Source organism: Amblyomma mixtum, chromosome 7 (assembly GCF_055824585.1).
Source record: "Amblyomma mixtum isolate Tamu chromosome 7, ASM5582458v1, whole genome shotgun sequence".
Lineage (NCBI taxonomy): Eukaryota > Metazoa > Arthropoda > Arachnida > Ixodida > Ixodidae > Amblyomma > Amblyomma mixtum.
Genome location: NC_143018.1, coordinates 59242936 through 59262760, shown reverse-complemented (window position 1 = coordinate 59262760; position 19825 = coordinate 59242936). Strand labels below are relative to the sequence as shown.

Genomic DNA, 19825 nt, shown 5'->3' with positions numbered 1-19825 from the left:
TCGCTAGTTTTAATCGCGTTGTGCCCTGGGGCACGAACGCATCTCCAAATTATGTGATCTAATGTTGCCACGTGGCCGCAAAATTTACAATTTTCGGTTTGTGCGCCGTCCCTCTTCCGCCCTCTGGCACCCGCCCAACTCCTCCACAGGGGCGAGAAGAAATTTCGAGCTTGGAGGCTTCTCCAGTCGTACGACTCCTTTTTACTCAGGGATCTATCCGGTGGCGGATATATCCTCTGGTCTTTCTTCAGATTTTCGGTTACATCCCTAAACGTACCAATACTTTATTTGCTTTTAGATTAAATTTCCGCAGCTCTCCACTATGGCGCTTCTCATAGCCTGAGTCGCCTTGGGACGTTAAACGCCCAAAAATCGTAAACCATTTTCTCTATGCGTAGCTGGGCCGGAGGACTTGCGCTTTCTTTTCGTCGCAGGGTCCCCGTGTTAACCTGCCGTCTCATCTTCGTCTCTATTCTGTATTAAGGCGAAAGTCTTTAATGCCTGATCGTTGTTGACAGAGTGTTGTGGACAGAAGCTTGTCAGCAGAGGTGTCACGCTCTTGACGGGTGTCCACACAGAAATGGTTTGGTTTGGTTTATTGGGGTTTAACGTCCCAAAGCAGCTCAGGCTATGAGAGACGCCGTAGTGAAGGGCCCCGGAAATTTCGACCACCTGGTGTTCTTTAACGTGCACTGACATCGCACAGTACACGGTCCACTAGGATTTCGCCTTCATCGAAATTCTAGAGATATGTGAGAGTTACTGAGTAATTTCCTGTCCTCAAAGGCAATTTACATTTTCTTCATTACGGCCCCTCTTTCACTTTCTTCTTTCGATCCCATGTCCTCCCTTCTATATGTGAGACAGTTACTGCGTTTTTCCTTTCCTCAAATACCAATTTAAATTTCTTCATTAGGGCCTCTCTTTCTCTCTTTTGACTCGCACTTACTCCCTTCCTGTACGGTGCGGTTCAGGAGTCCACCGAGATTACAAAAGCATTGCGGTCTTCCATGGACTACCCGGCAGCGCTACAAGATGCTGTCGCGTTCTGCTCCTAAAGGCGGAGCTTAAGCGTCATTAATTAGCAGTGAAATACTTTTGGTCATTAATCAGTAATTAGCCGTTAGTAAATTGTAATTGCTTAGTAATTAGTACTTAATTATGTGTGATGTCCTCCAATGGTGACGTCACCAGTGCCACAGAGGCCTTCAAAGTGGTGCGGAAAACGCTTTCGCCTGTACGCAAAGTGCCCCCTAAATTTTGATCCGCGTTCCTTTGCTCTTTCGTCGTGTTTGGCAGTACTTTCTTTAGAATGCTTGCGCTCCTGCCCGCGTCCCGTCTCTGTTGCTTCTTTTGTTTACTGTTTGAATCGTTCGCCCGTTGTCTTTCAGTGGGGCTGGACACCTGATCTCTTTTTCTGTGTCGATGGGGTCTTGTGCATTTTTTTAACTTTACCGGTTTTTTTTTTTACCGCGAGAGCGTTAGTACCTCTATGTCGGGTAAAATAGTCCGGCACCTCGTTGGCGACCTTTTGAAACCTCGCAGACGGAGCAACTGGAGCAGCTGGCCGCTCCGGCAACCTAGGTGGGTCACCTAGGTCACGTTACCCTGTGGCGTGATCAGAACATGCCCACCGGGTTGGGAGCAAACTTCCCACCGTGACAGCTGATAGATAAATTAATGATTGGTCGCGACAGGTTTCTCGGGGATAGCACCCAGGACCTCAGAAGCCCCACCGGTGGCAGCTGCGGTCATCGCAGGGCAGTGGCGCATCGCTTAACCTCTTCACCACTGCGCCAGTGGTGGCATGAGGGCTCTCTGGAGCCTATAAATGCAGCGAATGACCGATTCCGCGAACATGGCTGTGAACCCATTAACGCTGCCGCCTCATGTTCCCCAGCTCTACATTGTCTCCTAAAGTTTTTCGTCTTTTTTGTTTGCGGCCGCGTGCTCCTGCTACAATCGATCGCCGACGGGATGGGCTCTGGCAGCGATTCCCTTGCCCTGTGCCCAGTGTTATGGTGCAACAGGTACTCCCAATGTGTTTACCAAAAAGGCCCCTTGGAAGCTATATCTCCACTGCCGGACCTGTGGCCTAGCGGCTAGCGTATTCGACGCGGGTGCTTCGATACAGCTTGCCCGATGTGTCAGCAGCCCAGGTTGGACGCGCGCAGGTCATGCCGGGGCGGCTCTTGCCTCTTATTTGGCTCTCCTGCCGTCCGGAGCGGCACGGGGGCTCAACAGGTCTCCGCAGGGCTTCCCAGGGTTAACCCTAACGGGCGAGTTAACTGGAACGGGACTGTCGCGACGGAGTATCACGCAGGTGATAATGCGCCCTGTTAGCATTACGAAGCAGCGCCAAGGCTCTCGTATTTTGACGCCATTCCCGTACTTGATTATGGACTTAAATCGTACCCTGCTTGGCATAGGATTGACGCCAAGAGATTGTAATTCTTATCGCTTTCCGCTCATACTGCCACTGAGTTTCGATGAGCCTCCGGCGTGCTTCGTGGAATTGTCGGTGTTTGCGGAGTGTGGACCAGGCGGTAACTCGTATGGTCACGTGCTCTTAAATAGAAACGGAATCGCAAAAGAATCTTGTGCGAAGTGGGTTGTGTTACCGGGCAACGTTCCGCCCCCATTTTACTGCTTGTTGTGATTGTTAGTTCTCAGCACCGAGCAAACGAAGTTATATTTAAAATTTTTTGCCGTTATCAAGCCATGCACGCCTCGAACTCAGGCATTTTTTCCCTGATTTTTACGCATGGAGTTTTAACCGCGACCGGTGCACTCAAACGGTGAGCAAAAGATATCTTGAAGCATTCACGGCATCCTGCATTGTGGGTCGTGTGTGGGCTCTATTCACATGGACCTACTGCACCTGCCCTGCATAACCCCGAGTAAGTCCAGCAGCGCTAGTGCTAGGCTGTTATGAAGTCCAGAGCTGAGATAATAGCAGCACCCAGGCAGCAATGCCGCGTCATACCAACGTAGATCCTACAACCTCTTTCCTGGCGATGCCGTAAAAGTCGGACGCTATAACTTCATACGATGTGGCGACATGGCAAAGAGGATTTCTGTTTTGGCCTTGTGACACCATGCAATTTACGGCCTGCAGCCGCTAGCTTGGAGACGCTGCGCCTACAGTCCGAAAGCGCAAGCTAAAACACTGGTCCTCCAATCCTGCCTTAGGAGGCTGTGGATCACCTCGAAAAGAACTACAAGGTGGCATCGTTAAATGTCTACCGAACATTGTCGCATCGTTCGGTCTATCAAATTTACTTCTTTCTTCAGCTTCAGTTGGGTTGGAAGCGGGCGTTTCTAAGCTATCCTTTTGTTTTATAGCGTTTATTTTACTGCTTATTTCTCAGATTGTTTCTTTATTAAATCTGTCGTCGTATCGGATCTCATTAACTTCACTTCCTGCGTTCTTGCAAGACCATGAAAGCATAGTGAGTGAAATATCACCCTTCATCCCAATACCCGTTTTATAGCAGATCTTCTGTCATCCTGACCGAATAGAACTCATTCAGACAATCAATCAATCCTCCCGTAATTAATTTTCAGCCTGTGACGCAACATAAGGACTCGAGGCTGATTCCATTCGCTTGTTTCTCGCTGTTCGTCATTTGCTGAAGCAACGCCACACCGCGAGTTCCACTATTGCAATTAGCTCAAACCCCTGGAAGGGAGAGGCTTGGCGTCGTTTCAGCCACTGGGGAGTTCTGGCGGGACATCACCAGCCTCGCTTGATGGCCATATTACCGAGTTCGGCACCATTGTTGCCGCAGCAGGCTCTATAAATTTGACCATCGCTGGCTCCATAGGTGGCTCGAAAGATTTGGCCATGCGAGCGCATCACGTGAGCACTGGGGCACCTTAACAATTGGCAGAGGCTTAGCTTGGCTAAGCGTAATGGATTGCGAAAGCAAGCACCCAGATCAAGAGATGTTGACCGCATTCGCCTGGCTGCATAATATGCACGCCGTTTAGCTAAACGTTGTTCCCGCTCTTCATGCGTTTCTTCCGCACGCCGCCGCTTCTTAGCTGCAGCACATCGTTGCAGCTTCGCCTTATATACATCATCCGACATATCGCGGAGGATTCGCTGGGACGACAGCGACGAGCCGAGTTTGGGGGCCGCTTTTCAACAGCTCGCATGACGTCACGTACAGCGAGCGCCCCTCACGGCAGCGACGCGCAGCTGCGGTACGGAGGATTCGCTGGGACGATCGCGACGAGCCAAGTTGGGGCCCCGCTTTTCCACAGGTGGTATGACGTCACACATAGGTCTCGCTAAATGTCAATGGTGGATTCTCCGAGACGATGGCCAAGAGCGGGAACCTCGAGCAGTATTGCTTTCGCAACAAAATCTCTTCGCTTCAGTTTTGAGAGCGCCGCTCTCAGGCGCCCGTTCCTGCATTCTGCGTGGTATCCGGCGCCGGCGCTGTCGGCATCGGCGCTGTCAGCGTAACCGGTTGTCAAAGTACAAGCAGAGCGAAACCTCACCTTCCAGGTGACATTTCAATTCCATGGCACCTGTTTCTGGCACCTGGAAGGAGCCACGACCATCTCGCGAACATCCTGAAAGGTGGCTAGCAGCGTAAAGTGCCACCTGCCAGGAGTGGCAGGTGGTATGTGAAGAGATGTTCCTGGAAGGTGGCAAGTGGCATGTGAAGAGCGGAGGCAGGTTGCATGTCAAGAGCTGCGCTGAAATCTGTCTTTACCGTCTATCGGAAATGTCGGTCGCTTTCTTCGGTTAAGTGTTCCTGCTTAGATTTTGCAGCGATAATCAGAGGGTGTTGTTATATAGTGGCGAAGGCAGCGCCATTGGGTGAACTTGCGTCCAAATACGAAATGCTCGATTGAGGCGAGAACAGCATGTGTGCTCCACGGCCGTTGAAAATCAGATGCTCGCAGTGTTTTTTCGACGCATTCAGCTAAAACACGAAAGCAAAATTTCGAGGCCCGTGTACTGTGCGATGTCAGTGCACGTTAAAGAACCCCCCAGGTGGTCGAAATTTCCGGAGCCCTCCACTACGGCGTCTCTCATAGCCTCAGTCGCTTTGGGACATTGAACCCCATAAACCAACCAACCAACCAAACTTACGAGCGGAGATGCTACAGCACCCCCGACAACCTAGAACATCGTACACACTTCCCTGCTTGTCAGTGGCAGTTCCAGAGAACGCTGCTTGCGTCTCTGCTAACATACAGCCATCCGCTGATTATGATAACCAAGAAAGATGAAAAAACAGATTATATGAAACAAAACTAATGTATGCCCATCTTCTACAGTACAAAATTGGTGCAGGGGCGCTATGCCGGAAGGCCCGAGTTTGGCGCTCCCCCGAGTTTCGTCCGAGTTTGCGATGACGGCAGTCAGTGAACGAAGATAGCGCGGAACGTGCGCAGGCAGCGGAAATTAAAATGTAGAGATAAAGCCACGTAAAGGCGATACAAGCGCACCCTGCGCGCCTGTTTCACACTTCAAACACAATACACTGCGCAATACCAGGCCGCAGCGCTACCTGAAGTTATCAGCGCCATATCAGCAATCGCAAAATCGTGACTTCTCTGCTATCTATCTGCACACTCGCCGCTAGCTGTTTGACACGCCTTTTCGGGCGCGTCAAAGGCGTGTCTTCTCTTTCAGGCTCTATCTGTCTCTCCACTTCCGAAGACGAACAGTGCGCACTAGGTGCACTCTTGTATCAACCCTTTCTCTTCTCTCGAATACGTTAAAAGGCAACAGATAATATTATGAACATTGTGTTCATTTCCAAATGTATTTTAAAATCTGAATCCAATGAAGCGTTGTTGAAAAGCATAGCTTTAGGACATTAACAAAGATTTGACACTTTCTGCCGCTAGAGGCGATAGTGAGGCCATTGCTTGCAGCGTGGCTTGCATACGAACTATAGAGCGGCAGCCCACCGTGTCGAAAACGAAAGAGCTCCTGCGCTGACACGCCGCCGGTAGCGCTGCCTTCGACTGGAAAGACTGGGAAACTACTACACGCTGAATCTGTCTTATTTTTCGGCCATTGCGATAATATATTTTATTGTGTCGTATATCAAAATATAACAGTCAGGCATCTTCTCGCTTGCATAATAAACAAAAGCAAAAAACTGAACTTCACTGCACCCCCGCGTCACTGCTGCTCTCTGCAGTGACCTCAGGTGGAGCTCTCCGCTGCTACGGCCGCTGCCGCCCCCCGCTATGGCCAACCATTGCTTTTAGTACGCTCTTGGCGAATCTGAGCGGTAGAAATTGGCCGTGCGAGCGGCTGTGATGCGGTGTAAGAAAAAAAAATGCTGTTTGGCTGTATTCAATGATTCAGTACGTATTCCTGTTGTGTGTGACGCCTCTTTAGTGCACTGCGGATGCGAAGAGCGTGCTACCCAGCGACACAACTCATCGTATGTCATCAGATGCTGACTAAAAGTTGTGAAGGGGGGTGGCGCGCGTATCTGCGTAGCGTGCTTCAAGGTTTTGCGGACTGGTTTAGTCACTAACGTGGATCGCCGTTGTATACCGCAGGGACATCGCATTAATATCATTCCTCAGGAGAGGGATCCTGTTTGTAACAATGGAATCTGACTTATAACAGAGAAAGGTGTTACGGTTGTGAAGTACGCAGTGCTTGCGTGCTGAAAATTACAAACACTTTATTGCACTGGGTCTGGAGCAGCGATCGTTTGTCGATCCCAGATGTGTTTGACACATTGATGCTAAGCTTTATCACCGATGAAAGGACGGCCAAGCCAAACACCTGTGATGCGATGTTGTTGGAGTAGGACGTGCTCCAAGCAGCGGTTAATCGTCGTGCTCCGTGTTTGACGCCTTGCCAGCAGGTGTGACGCGCTTTCAGCGTTGTGCTGTGTCTTACGTGTTGCAACAGGCTATAGTGTTGTGCAATCTTGGTATGCGAGCGAAGAAATCGGCTGCTTTCGCCACGTTGCGTGTCCTTCGCAGAGGTGCTTAGATTTATCAGCGATGACGTCAGTTTTGCCTGTTATATTTCGATGGTCAACATCGTCGATGTCTGTCAGCAATCAGCACAGCCGCGCAGCATACCTGTAGCCGGCAGGGATGTTGGGAGTGGCCCACCCATAGCGCGTATGCCTATAATTTATGTACGGCACGCCGGGGGCGTGACCAATGGTTTTGACTGACAGGTGAACTCGGAGCTAAACTCGTGAACGGTGAAGTGCCCCGAATTCATCTCGGGACTGTCATGGCGGCAGCAGCAGCAGCCTGGGTAATCGCTTCCTCTGACGGCAAATGTCAGTACGGCCGGCTGGACCCGTTTACTGCCTTGGCCGACGACGAATTACAGCGACATTTTCACCTGTCCAAAAAATGGGTACGATGGTTGTGTAAATAGTTAGGCGACGACCCACGCCTGCGGAGAGTGCGCACCGGGCTTCATTCGCTGTCGGTCGAAGAGCAAGTCCTCTGCGCCCTCCGGTTCTTTGCGACCAGGAGCTTTCAGGGCAGCGTCGGCGCAGACCGCTTTATTGGACGCCAATAAAGCACTGTGAGCCGCTGTGTGAGGGACGTCCCCGACGCGCTTATCGACGCGGCTGTGCAGAAGCGGTGGCTCGCTTTGCCCACGACTGCGGCCGAGCGTGCTTATGTTGAGGAGCGTTTCCTTCTGCGCGGCGGCATCACAGACGTCGTGGGATTCGTCCACGGGATCTACATTGGCGTAAAGGCCCCTTCGAAGTCCAGCCCTGACATGGTGAAGGCCAACTATTTCACGAGGAAGGCACATTATGCATTGAACAATGCAATCAGTAAAAAATAATTGTTCTCGCCAAGTCCTTTGGGCTACTCTACAGCACAGTGCCAAAGTCGGTCCTATACTCTTTTGGCGAAGACTAGATCAGCGGCTAACCGGTTCCACAGAACAATTCATAACATGCCAGGTGCCTTAAGAGAGGCCCACAAAAAAAAAGTGGGCTCCTCGGCGACGGCGAAATCGAAAGTTGCAGATGGTCACTTCTTAATCGGGCCACTGCAGAGCACTCACCACTGTGCTAATTAATTAAATCCGACGAATGAATGTCATCTTTCGCACAAACCTCTCACTTGCATCTAAAAAGTATAGTCACAATGCTGCAGAATCGGGAAGATAACCGCCACTGCTGACCAAAAGCCGGTGCGAGCTCATTGACAACGAATTTCAGAGAGCTCACATTAACGCGTTATGCATGAAATGAACAGATGCATGAAGTTCATTTCAGAACACGGCATAATATTCAAGCGATTCTGAACAAAACGAGTTTGCTCATTCAAGTCACGCGAAAATCAACTTGCGATGAAAAAAAAAGTGAGATAAAAAAGTTTCACCATGCGGGATTTGAACTCACGTGCTCCCATTGCCTGTCGACTCTCCGGAGCGACGCGTTAGACCAAACGGCCACTGAACAGCGCGGAGGGATACACCTCTCTTTATTTTTTTTTTGCGGACTACTTCCGTAGCCTTCACAGCGTTGCACATGTTCCTCGTCGCCATTGGCGGTCAGCTGATGACGGGCGTTGGTAGCGTTCCCTCGCGGTACAAAGCAAAATTTAATAATGCATAAATCATTCCAAAGCGCTTTAAATCCAAATCTTGCACAATATAAAATGCTTATAAAGTGTATTAAGTGCATTATAAAATTCAACAAACCTCGTTTGTCTAATTGCACACGCAGTGCACTTGGTGGAGCGACACACAAATGAAAATTGCACCGGCGGTTGGCTCACGTGACCCGTTCTTTGTAGGCCGCCCAAGAAGCCGATGAGGTGGTGCCGATGTGATGATAAAGCACGGAATATATCCAGATAACCCAATGAAGTTGGAGGCGTGACGAGGGTGGGATTTTGTCTTGCTACCATTAGTTCACTCATCTGAGGGCGTCGCCAGAGCTCGGGAAGATTCCGAGTTTCAGCAAACTCGGGCCTTCCAGCATAGCGCCCCAGGTAGGAGTCCGTCCACGTGCTAATGCAGGGTATCCCGAATGCAACGCGAAACAGAACTGTGCTTTGCATACACAGAGAATGCTCAACAAAGATGACGCTTTACTTTTCGCAGATTATATCGGGCTGACCAACATCGCAAGGTGGACCACTCTAGATGACTAGCATATGCGTCGACACGGCTGACATGTATGTGCACATATTTGCGGACGGGAACTGCGGCCCGATGACTCCGAAGCAGCCGGCGGCACTTCTTTTGTTCCTCATGCGTCAACGTGGACGACCCAAGCTGACAATGCCACACCACACAAAACCACAAATACACAGCCAAGCTCGTCGAACACACTTTTTAATAACCACAAGCCGTACAACCATCAGGAAATGCACAGCATTACAGCAACACCTATGCAGCGACAAGCAAAACACACTGACGGGTAACAAGACCCAGTAAGGACACACCAGGGAAAACACGAGTGACACTCCCCGAAACACAACCTATAAATCGAAAATACGGGCGGGCAAAGGACGCCATCAGGTCTCTGCCATACTACACACCACGGCCAAACAGCACCGACGACTCTTCGACACTCACTAAAAAGCAACCGCCGCGTCGGTCCTGCCGACAGGTCAGACAGAAACCACCGACATCATATCGCTGGGTGCAGGTTTCCGCATATTCCGCAGATTTGCGCACCATCCCCACTTAGGACTTTGCCCTGCTCGCCTTTGCTGCGGCTGCGCCAACGCCTGCTGCAACATCGGCCGGAATCCGCTGTTGACGTCTGTCTACTTGCGATTCCAGAGCTGTCGCCGCCGTTGACTGTTCGCAGTGTTGTGTGCAGAGCGCAAGATGTGCGGAGTTGTGGGACTTATAGTGCATCACGTCCGGCCCGGCACTGTTCCTTTTTCTCATACCGACAGCAGTCAGCGCAGTCTCCGCACTCCACGACACGCGCTGCTGCTTCTGCTCGTCTACGCGGGCCCAACGACACCAATGAAACACCACGCACTATAGACAACAGCGAAGACTACGGCACCTCTACTACTGCACCAAACAAGTACACCTCATACATATCACAGCGGGACACCTATCCATCCACATACATCAACAATGCAAACAGCAGCAAGCAGACAACAGTCACAGCACGCCATAACCATCAGACTAAACTCAGAGCACTAATCCACGCCAATCACGACAGCCACAGCCTGTTTCTTCACTGTTCCAGAAGTGCCACCGCAACGAGCTAATTTAGAACCAATATAGTATAACCGACGAACATCGCCCAAAATGACAGCGCCCTCTACATGCAATTCACGTTCCGTCCTCTATTCATTGGCAACCACACAAACCCAGACGCAAACCGGAATACCTCTCTGCAAGCACAGCCGCAACTTGTAGAAATATTGTTTCTTGAGAAGACAGTTATAAATTTACATAACGCCACTAAGCCAAGTTGCAGAGGTGTTTGGCCCAATTTTGGAAATGTATTGGAAAGGCCGGTCCTACAGAGGGCCATTGTGAAACCATACTGTGCATGGTTTCATAATGGTGGATTGTTTGCGTCACACTGTTTTAGCCATCACATCAACAGCTGTCACCTCTACAGGTTACCGGTCACAGCAATGATCAAAGTTCAAAATGTAAAAGAGGACGTAATCATGACCGCCCAAGCCGAAGGACCGCTACTACTCTCACGAACACTCTAGCGCACTGGACAGGGCTAGCCACAGAACAATTCCATAGCACGTACCACAACTCAACCCCAGGGCAACCACGTACCACAACCATCCACACTCTCAAAACAGCGCTTGCTCGCTCTACCCTGCCTGTAAGGCAAATCACAGCTATCGTGACTCAATGGCTCGCTCTTAGAGCTTCCAGTGTGGTACCCCTTCTATTCCTCATGCCTGCTCTAACAGCTGCCATCACGTTGCAACGTCAGCCACGTCCCAATGTTGGTGTCTCTCATGAGATCATTCACCGCTCACCTAACATGTACACATCAAAGTAGCTCCAATGCATTTATATAAAGTAAGACTCCTTTTCTGCACATCTCTTCCCGCTCACCACATATGGATTCTGTGTGGAGGCCTGGATGCTGACAGAAGAATGGTCGACGAATAACGAAGTGTCAGCAAGCCAACATGGAGGCATAAGCGCGGAAGCAGTGGTCAAGTGGCGCACGCAGCCCACGAGCAGCCTCGAACGGAATAGACGCAAGACATTCGGCAGGAGCGCCGGGACCACTGGCTTGGGTGCGGCCAGGCCTGCTGACCAGCTATTGCCACAACACTGTAGAAAGCGAGCGAGCTATACATTGCCTGGAGTTTCTGTGATCAGCCGTGGACACCGGTATCTGCTGATGCGACCCGACACAGCCACGCAGCATGTCCCCCGTACACCAGCGTCCTCACTTCGGCGCTCCAGATTAACGCTCGAGAAGGGTGAGGAGTATTTCATCAGACCAGATAGGCCTTAAGTTCGTGCCACATTCAAACCAGTTGTCATTTCGCAAGCTGCATAACGTGGTTCGACAACCAATTCGCAGTCAAGTTTGTTTATCAGTCTGGACTTGTTACCATTGCCTACAGGAATCAGTGCACAAAGAAAGAGAGCCCAACCCCGCTGAAAAAAGTTGATGCAATAACCGCATACACGCTTCGTCATATTAATGTTATACACATTGACATTTATATGATAAACTGTATTAGTTTATTGCATAATACAAATTTTTTCGCCTGGCAATCCATGGAAGACGACAGGACCGAGCGCTGAACTGTAAACTTTTATTTCGGAAGCAGCACACCTCATCGTCTCCATTGGTATTGTGCTACTCCTTTTTTGTGCGCAGTTTCCTGTAAACATGTACCAACCAAGCCAAGAGCAAGTGTTACTAAAGTTCTTTGCCAGAATGTCATCATCATCATAAGCCTGACTACGCCCACTGCTGGGCAAAGGCCTTTCCCATGTCTCCCCAATTAAGCCTGTCTGTCCTTTGCCAGTTGTGGCAAAGGACAGGGTTAATTGGCAGAACATATCTGGGGTAAAAAAAAAAACAGATGAAAGATGGCAACCTTGACAGCCAAAGCCTAAACGATCGCCTATACAACGACGCGCTCTTTATGTCGCAGGTTTGCAGACAGAATCGAGGTGACCTCCGCTGCCATCACTCCAACCTGGTTCGCCAAGCGTGTCAGAAGTGCTTCCTTACCAGACTACCCAGCGATTATGGTGAGTCTTCTCTTGGTGCAACCACTTTCGATGAAGAATTGTAAAGAAAGCAGAGTTGCTTGGTGGGCGTATTCGGTTTTGTGGCGCACAAGAAGCTGAGGCTATCATGAGCTGAACCAAGGGTTGGAAAGGATGCAGCGTTATCAGGCTTGTTTTTAGTATGATAGGGTCTATCTCTTCGCTCAGCTTTTATGTGCAGCCCATCACTTTTGCGACACGGAATAGGTGTGCCTAGAAAACGTATTCGACGAACTTCCCCATGACCAGTGCTGCGGTTCAGACCTTCCAACATCCCGATTCAAATGGCGCCTGAAGTTCTTAACAAACCTCAGTGTGTTCTTTTTTCTAATTCCACTCCCTCATTAAATATTCTACGCTGAAATCACCACCTACGCCCACTCATAAGGCGCTGTACACAGTTGTTATTTAGGTGTAACAGTTGTACATTCTTTCCACTGGTCAAGGCAGCTTTTATCTGCAGTTATTTTTAAACTGTATGGAATTTATAATATAGCTTTGTCCTGAGTTCTGCGGCTTGATGTCATGCGCGTGAAGCTAATACACAACCTCGGCGCAAAAATTAGCTCCATCATAGCTCGAATGTCGCAGTTCAATAGCTCGAACGCGAGAACGGAATGAACGCCAGAGGTCGGCTCTTTGAGCAGCAGTCTGAGGCATCCCCACCGTTGCTTCTGCTGTCGATCAAAACATCACACGATTTAGATACTGCAAACTTGTGAACCATAGTCAAAAGCATTTTGCACAGTATAACAAGCGGCTGGCCAGTATACTGCCACCGCTGGGCCCAGCTCCTCTTTGTGACGGGTGCATGTTTGCCAGTCTGTTGTGCCTTCGTATGCGAAGTGCGCAATATATGAATTTTTTGCGTGCGAACGCTGTACTGTTCAATTGCACTTTAGGACACAAGCCGAAAAATGATATCATGACGCAAGCGTTCCCTGCTGTAACGTCACCGCGACAATTCATTAAGTTCTGGTCCCAGGAATCTAAAAAAACTTGCGCGATTGAAGTCAGGAACTGAAATCAGACAGTGCAAGCCTCCGCACGTGACCTTCAAACCTCGGTCTGCCGGTGCTCACCGTTGTGCAATCGCAATACCTCTTGAGCGATAAGTTTGTGCGGGCACATTCAAAGTGCTGCAAGTCCTATCGCAGGGCCGGTAAGAGACGTCGTGCGACTTCCTAACTTCTACACGGCTACTTGTAACTCATCACCACGGTCGCTGGTTACTATAGAACACATGAGCTACTCCGCACACGAGTCTGCAAACTTTGTAAAAATCTGAAAGGTAAAGGAGGCAAAAGTAAGGCGCAGAAGAACGAAAATTATCTTCTTGTTGTTGCTTGGCGAAATATGATCCTGATAATTCCTGCTTTCTAGCAGACTTTATAGACTCTATCCTTCCGCTCTATAGCTGCATTTAATTTTTGTGGACAATGACAATGGCTGGTCGGCAACTAACGAAACAGACGACTGAAGTATAGGCTGTGCACTCTAAGGAGTAAATAGAGAGTAAACTTGACCTCTGGCGTACACCATTTAAAAAGGGATTGCTCTAGAGGAGAGCTTACTCCTTTTTTTACTCCCATATAGGTGTATTTGTATTCAGAGTTTAACGCAGAGGCGTGAGAGCCGAAGGCATTGCCAGTAACGTAGGCAAGGCGCAGACGGAAGACAGTGAGCATAAAACTCCTGGGCCGGACGTGCAGGGAGATGCTGACAAGCAGCGACGGCCAAGACCACATCAGGTCGCGAACAGCCATGGACTCGACCCAGCGGCGGTTCGAGCTCCTGTACTCACCATCGACATCGCCTGATCAGCTCTGACCAGTGAGAGCGCCACGTGCCATGTTCTTCGTCAGCTCTTGCTCCGACCTCCCAACCAACATCTGCGAACGGTGAGGCGTATTTTAACAGCTCTGTGTATTCACTGGACCCTACGACATACAGCACGTGTTTTGTCTAGCATTATTGTGCTGTCCACCTTGCCCTTTCCATTCTGTCCTCGATTGGAGCTCTGAAAACTTTTAAGCAGTTGTCTACTAGCAGACATAGTGTGATGGTTTGGGTGTCCTCAAGTTGCTTAAGCGTTGAAAAACTTCTTTCACCGCATACACGACGCGGGGCATGAAGATGGAAAGGTAAAATTAAATTCCAAATTCCCGAAGCGACACAAGGGTTATGTATGAGAGCCGCCACATTTGAAGATCCTGTCGTTCTTTAACATTCCCTGACATCGCACAGCACACAGGCGTTTCCGCATTTCGTCGCTTTGTATGTCTGCCGTTGGAACCCCTGTCTCAAGCTAGCCTCCAACTCTACTACCGCATGTTAGCTATATGCCCATGGGAAGTATATATAGACGAACGACATGTATAGACTTGTCTAAAGTGGTGATGTTCGGCTTACTGTGAGCATCACACGGCCGCTTCATGACGTCACATTTATTTGCTCGACATCGCTGGCATTTTCTGTACCATTTCCTGTTCCACGTTGTCATTTAGGCTCGTTTTCTCACTGACGCGTAAAGTGCTAAATGTTTCAGCCACGCACCACAGAAACAATCGCTGGCATCGCCACTCACTGGGTATTGCGTGTTATGCCATGCAATCCATTTACGGGGAGAATACCACTTTCTTTAGCATTATCTCCCGAGACGCTCTTTTTGATCTTGGAAACATAGCGCTAACGCAAACCAACTAGCCCAAACCAAGCTTTTGCTGTTCTTTTTGACGTGCGCGATTAGTCACGGTTTCTTTTTTTTTTTGTTTCGAGCAGTAGGTCCCATGAGCCTTGCACGCTATGCTCTCGCTTGTAGTTGTTTGCGTACATCGTCCCCTCTGTAATTAACAGTCACTGGTGGCCTTATTGTTGAGCCCATTTGCACCTAATGGCACTGGATAGTGCTCGTTTAGAAAAAACAACGATATCATCAGCACTCATGAAGAATGCAGACAATGCATTGCCATCGTTGTAAGCCTTACTACGCCCAAACAACCCCAACCCCTCCAGACAGGACTGGAAGGCCGTCCTGTCTGTCACAACCTAAAGACACAAAAGTCCTTGGTTCAACGGGAGCGGGCGATGTTGCTTGTCAATAGGGGCTCCCACTAGTATTGTGAGGGGAAAGGGCCAACAGGGCCCTACCCCAATTACCTCTCTGTGAAAATTTATTAGACGATAAATGTTTTTCACCACCACCCACTGTAGGCCAAAGGACTCGCCCATTTCTCTCCAATTAAGCCTGTACTGGGCAAGCTGAGGATTACAAAATTGAGTTAGTGCCGTTTTAGCTGATATCGCCACAATCCATCATAGGTATTTCTTATTGCACTGTGCTGCCAGCACTCATGAACAGAATCACGTTCTTAGAAGCATTATTTCCCTACATGCTATAGTTACCGTGCTCGCAAGTCATAGGTCCCCTTCTGTTCTGAGAAGTAGGCTTTCAGGAACTGCCCGCGCTCTGCTCTTCCATAGCTCTGCACAGCTCTACAGCTCTGCTCACCGTAGCCTGTACAGTTAATGATCTTCCTTACCTTTCAGCACACTTCGATGTAATTGAGCATGGTGTCACTCTAACAGAAATAGTCGATAATATTGGGATCCGTGACTAATCACGCAGTACAACAGCCGTCGCTGTAGCTCAGGGGTTGGAGCATTCGGTTACTGAGGCGTTCAAAACTGGCCACGACGATCGAGTTTCGCTGGAGGCGAAACCCAAGAGCCGCCTGTGTGCTGTGCGATAGCGCATATGTGTCGCTTCTGGATATTAAATCCTACATCTTTAATTTTACTCTAATGTTCGCATTTATTGTTCTAATTGCCAGTTTCTAATAAAACTGGAAGGAAGCAGTTATAGCTGAGGACAGAACGGAAACGCATTCCATCTCGAGTACACCTCTCCTGACTGCCCTAAGTGATGGGGAACCTAACGCAGAATACAGCATGCTTCCCAAGTCTGAAGATAGATGGGGCCATCTCCTCTCATGAATGCTCTCAAGGGTACCAACTTATAAGATAGTGAAGTAAATTCTTTAAAGCTCATTACGTCCCGATAGATTTAGGAACTAAAACAAGTGATAAATATATGGATCGTCGCGGTGTCAGGATTGTAATGGCTCGTTGCGGATTTTTTGCAGGTTTAGACAAGACGCCAGCCGGCACCCGACTCCGGCTGCATCAACAAACTCTCTCGTGATACCCGCCTTCCTGTGCGGGCAGAGGCACAAGCAGTGTTCGAAGACTGTCGCCATTCTGGCCGTCCCGGAAGATTCCGCCACGACAGGCTACGCCGTAGCGGTGAACCAGGTCGAATGCGGCACTCCTGCTGTTCTTCATGTGGGCGCCGATCGGTGCCTCCGTGACGGAGTCACTGCTCTTCCGTCATGTTCAATGAAAACAAACAGAAACACCAGTTACAAAAATAATCATCACGCTATACAACACAAACATCACCAAAACCACTACGACCACTACAACAACACCGAAGCCAACATAAGCGACAGCATCCACTGTGCAGCACACACTTCCGTTAGCGCAGAAGACACATCCCCAAAGTAAGAACACACGGCTACGTAAGGTGAAGCCACTAACACAACTTACACAACACATACTAACAAAGCTCCAAAGGTTACCTCTGCTCGCTAGGACGTGGACCTCAAAACTAACACCTCGGGCGAGAAAGACGGTCAAGGCTATCACGAAGCTATCGCGAAGCGCCAGCCAACCAACGTATGACGAACGACAGTTTCGAAGACTGCCAGTATATCCAGGAGTGTCCCTCATCGAGAAATACAAGAGCCGACGACTGCAGAGCCATGGCCAGCAATTGGCGCAGCACACACCATGGATCGTATTCTGCAGCCTTCCCTGCTCAGGCTTCAGGACTACTTAACAGTCAGTGAATGCAACGAAAACCGACGACAGACTACTGCTGGTGCTGTGGGAAGGAATGTACGGTGAGTTCTACAGCACTGTTTAGCATGCACGTAGTACAAACGTCACGTGTGCTACTCGGAAAACGACTGAGAAAGCTGCCTTAATGGCACCTCAAATTTATTCTGGCAAAATGATAAAAGCTGGGCATCTGGCATTTTAATTTGTCTGTTACCCTTCACACTGTCATCAATATTGTCAACGTTAGTGACTTTTAAATATGCTGCTACATTTAACAGCGCTCGCACATTCCTCTCACGACACCTCATGGCCTGCCGAAATGATGGACCCATAATGTGATGCGGCGGTCACGTGTGCACATTCTATGAAATCGCGCAGAACAGTAACCACTCCAGTAAATTGGAAAAAAAAATGAATACGCAAACCCGGCCGCTCCAGTCCGGTCAGGTCAAATGCACAGCGTAGAAGTTACTCATCATCCACCCAGGCGCAGCCTACGGCTGCACAGGCCAGGAAAGCATTTAATCCATCTTGCGGGATTACCCTAAACCACATCAATTTACACCGTTCCTGCATCGAGTTGATAAATTCGGCCTCGCCCAGTGATCAGTTAGTCTTCCTGGTTAGCTCAGTTGGTGGAGCCGACTGCACGGGGAGGCGTTGGTCCCGGGTACGAACCCCGGACAATAATTTTCTTTCAGGTGCCATATAGCCGTATGGCTCCACTTGTGTGCATGCTAATCAGTAATTTCTCTAATTGCAAATTTTCTCCGCCTTAGGGGGTTCCGCTGAACCCCATTGGACTGAAACACGTTGATTGTTCAGTACCGTGAAAGTCCCGTTACTACAAGTTCTCTTGGCCGTGCTTCGGTTCATTCGGCGAGGCTGGCATGTGCACAGCACGCGCCGTAGAGGGAGTGTTGTTCATGATGGTGAGGGGGAACTAGGATATACGGCAACCATATATATCGGGTGTCGCTGGTTGCGAGTTAAAATCTAGACACCCCATATTCGTCGCTATGGTTATCAGTCTAGAAAGTGCGCTCGTCTGCTCATTTACCATTGCGTCATGCTTTCATTTGGCGGGGGGGGGGGGGGGATTTCTGAGTGGGGGGGAGGAGGGGGGACTGGTGGTGGTGAAGAATATGTGTTGGTTTCTCCAATAGAGGGCGCCCACTGCACCTTTTGGCCGTGCTACAATAGGTATCCCCATGCAAATTTTTGCACGAAGCGATAACAATTGCATTCTTTAAAACTATAACAATGTTCTTCGATTCGGGACACTTCTTTTTGTCAGCACTGCCAGAGTTTTACTACACTTCATTAGTGGTAGTCGTCACCACCCTCCCGCCGTGCTATAGACGCTGAATGCGCCGCTGCCTGCTCAGATGCAATTTCATTTCGCTATTCCCTTTTCGGCCTCGAAGCAGTTACATCTCTTTGGAACCGCAGTCTTCTTGAATGCCTAAATGTGAGTAACCCACCATACCTCCGCTCTGCAGATGGATAGGACACAATCTCTTGGCTGGCTAATACCAGCTCACTTGAAAGTCTTAATTCACCACGACAATACATGCGATGCTCCAGCAATCTACCTTAGCGCCTACGATGTGCAACCATAGTTTTCCCCCTCCTTCCTGTCCCCCTAGAAACAAGCCTTATTTTTGAAAAAGCTGGGAGTTCAGCTGATGATGGTAATCCCATTTCTTATCAATGCATTCTTATCAGCTGTGCCCACGATTCCCACAGAGCAGATGCCATTGTGCGTACAGCAGAAAGGGCGTGCCTGCGAGACCTCTACACCCTCCCAAGTAGTGACACTGGTCTCGTGCAGACTTCTCAACCGTGGACGAGGCCAAGCAACTCCTATCTGTATACCTATAACTATCACTTCCGTATAACTATCACTTCCGACGCATAAGCAAGGATGAGGTTCGTCTACCCAAGTGATACGCTTCCCTGCAGCCATGCGCTGCCCGCTTACGTGCCTGGCGACGGCAGACTGATAGCATGAGGCCAGCTTACTGTCACTAGACGTAGGGTGCTTTGGTTTTGAGCCTCAGCGGAAGGTCTTTTGAACCTAACCGCTTGAGGTTCCTCTTAGGAATGGAAGTTATACAACGCTTGATTTTGCCAGTACTCACCAATTGAGCTAACGAAAAGGCTTGATCTTAAACTGAATAACGTTAAGATACAGCAAGGGATTAGATTGGATCATGGAATAAACACGAGTTAAAATTCCTAGTTGAAAATTAAGAAAAAGAACTAAATGATCATGAGCAGGACAAGCAAGACGAATGAAATATACCCGATAGTTCACTAGTGCAAATGAGTGGATTCCGAGAAAAACCACGGGGAGGCAGTACACAGTAAAATTGTGCGCGCTTAGCGCAGTTAAGCTAAATATGTGGGCATTAGGTCGAGCATATCAGTTCCGGACGACTTTCAAAAGGACCCTTGTTAACAAAAAGCCACTTCAGACAGTGAAAACTTGTCTCTTGACTATTCTGCTCAATTCGCTTGCTTCTGCTTCCTTGGTTTCATTTTCAGAGTAGTGCTTCCCATGTCACATCGCAAGAAAGATTGTTTTTACATAAGTGGTTCCATAGCGTTGGCCATGAGTACAGATGTACAGATTCCTAAGCAGTGCGAATGGAAACCGTTGAGCTCATTCAGAACTTAAGAGAGGAAATGGGGGCATTG

General features: G+C 49.2%; 1 protein-coding gene across 14 annotated transcripts in view; it reads left to right on the top strand.

Annotated features, from left to right (window-relative positions):
* Window positions 1-19825, top strand: part of LOC149336191 (uncharacterized) — a 416214-nt gene that overhangs the window by 6616 nt on the left and 389773 nt on the right. For 13 of the 14 annotated variants that reach the window (XR_016284203.1, XR_016284201.1, XR_016284202.1 and 10 more), the window contains exons 2-5: window positions 9086-11415; window positions 12103-12202; window positions 13933-14121; window positions 16366-17184. The gene's annotated coding sequence lies outside the window, so the exon portion shown is untranslated. Of the gene's footprint in view, window positions 1-9085; window positions 11416-12102; window positions 12203-13932; window positions 14122-16365; window positions 17185-18956; window positions 19822-19825 lie in introns of those variants that run through there. The other variant, XR_016284212.1, reaches the window with a different exon arrangement.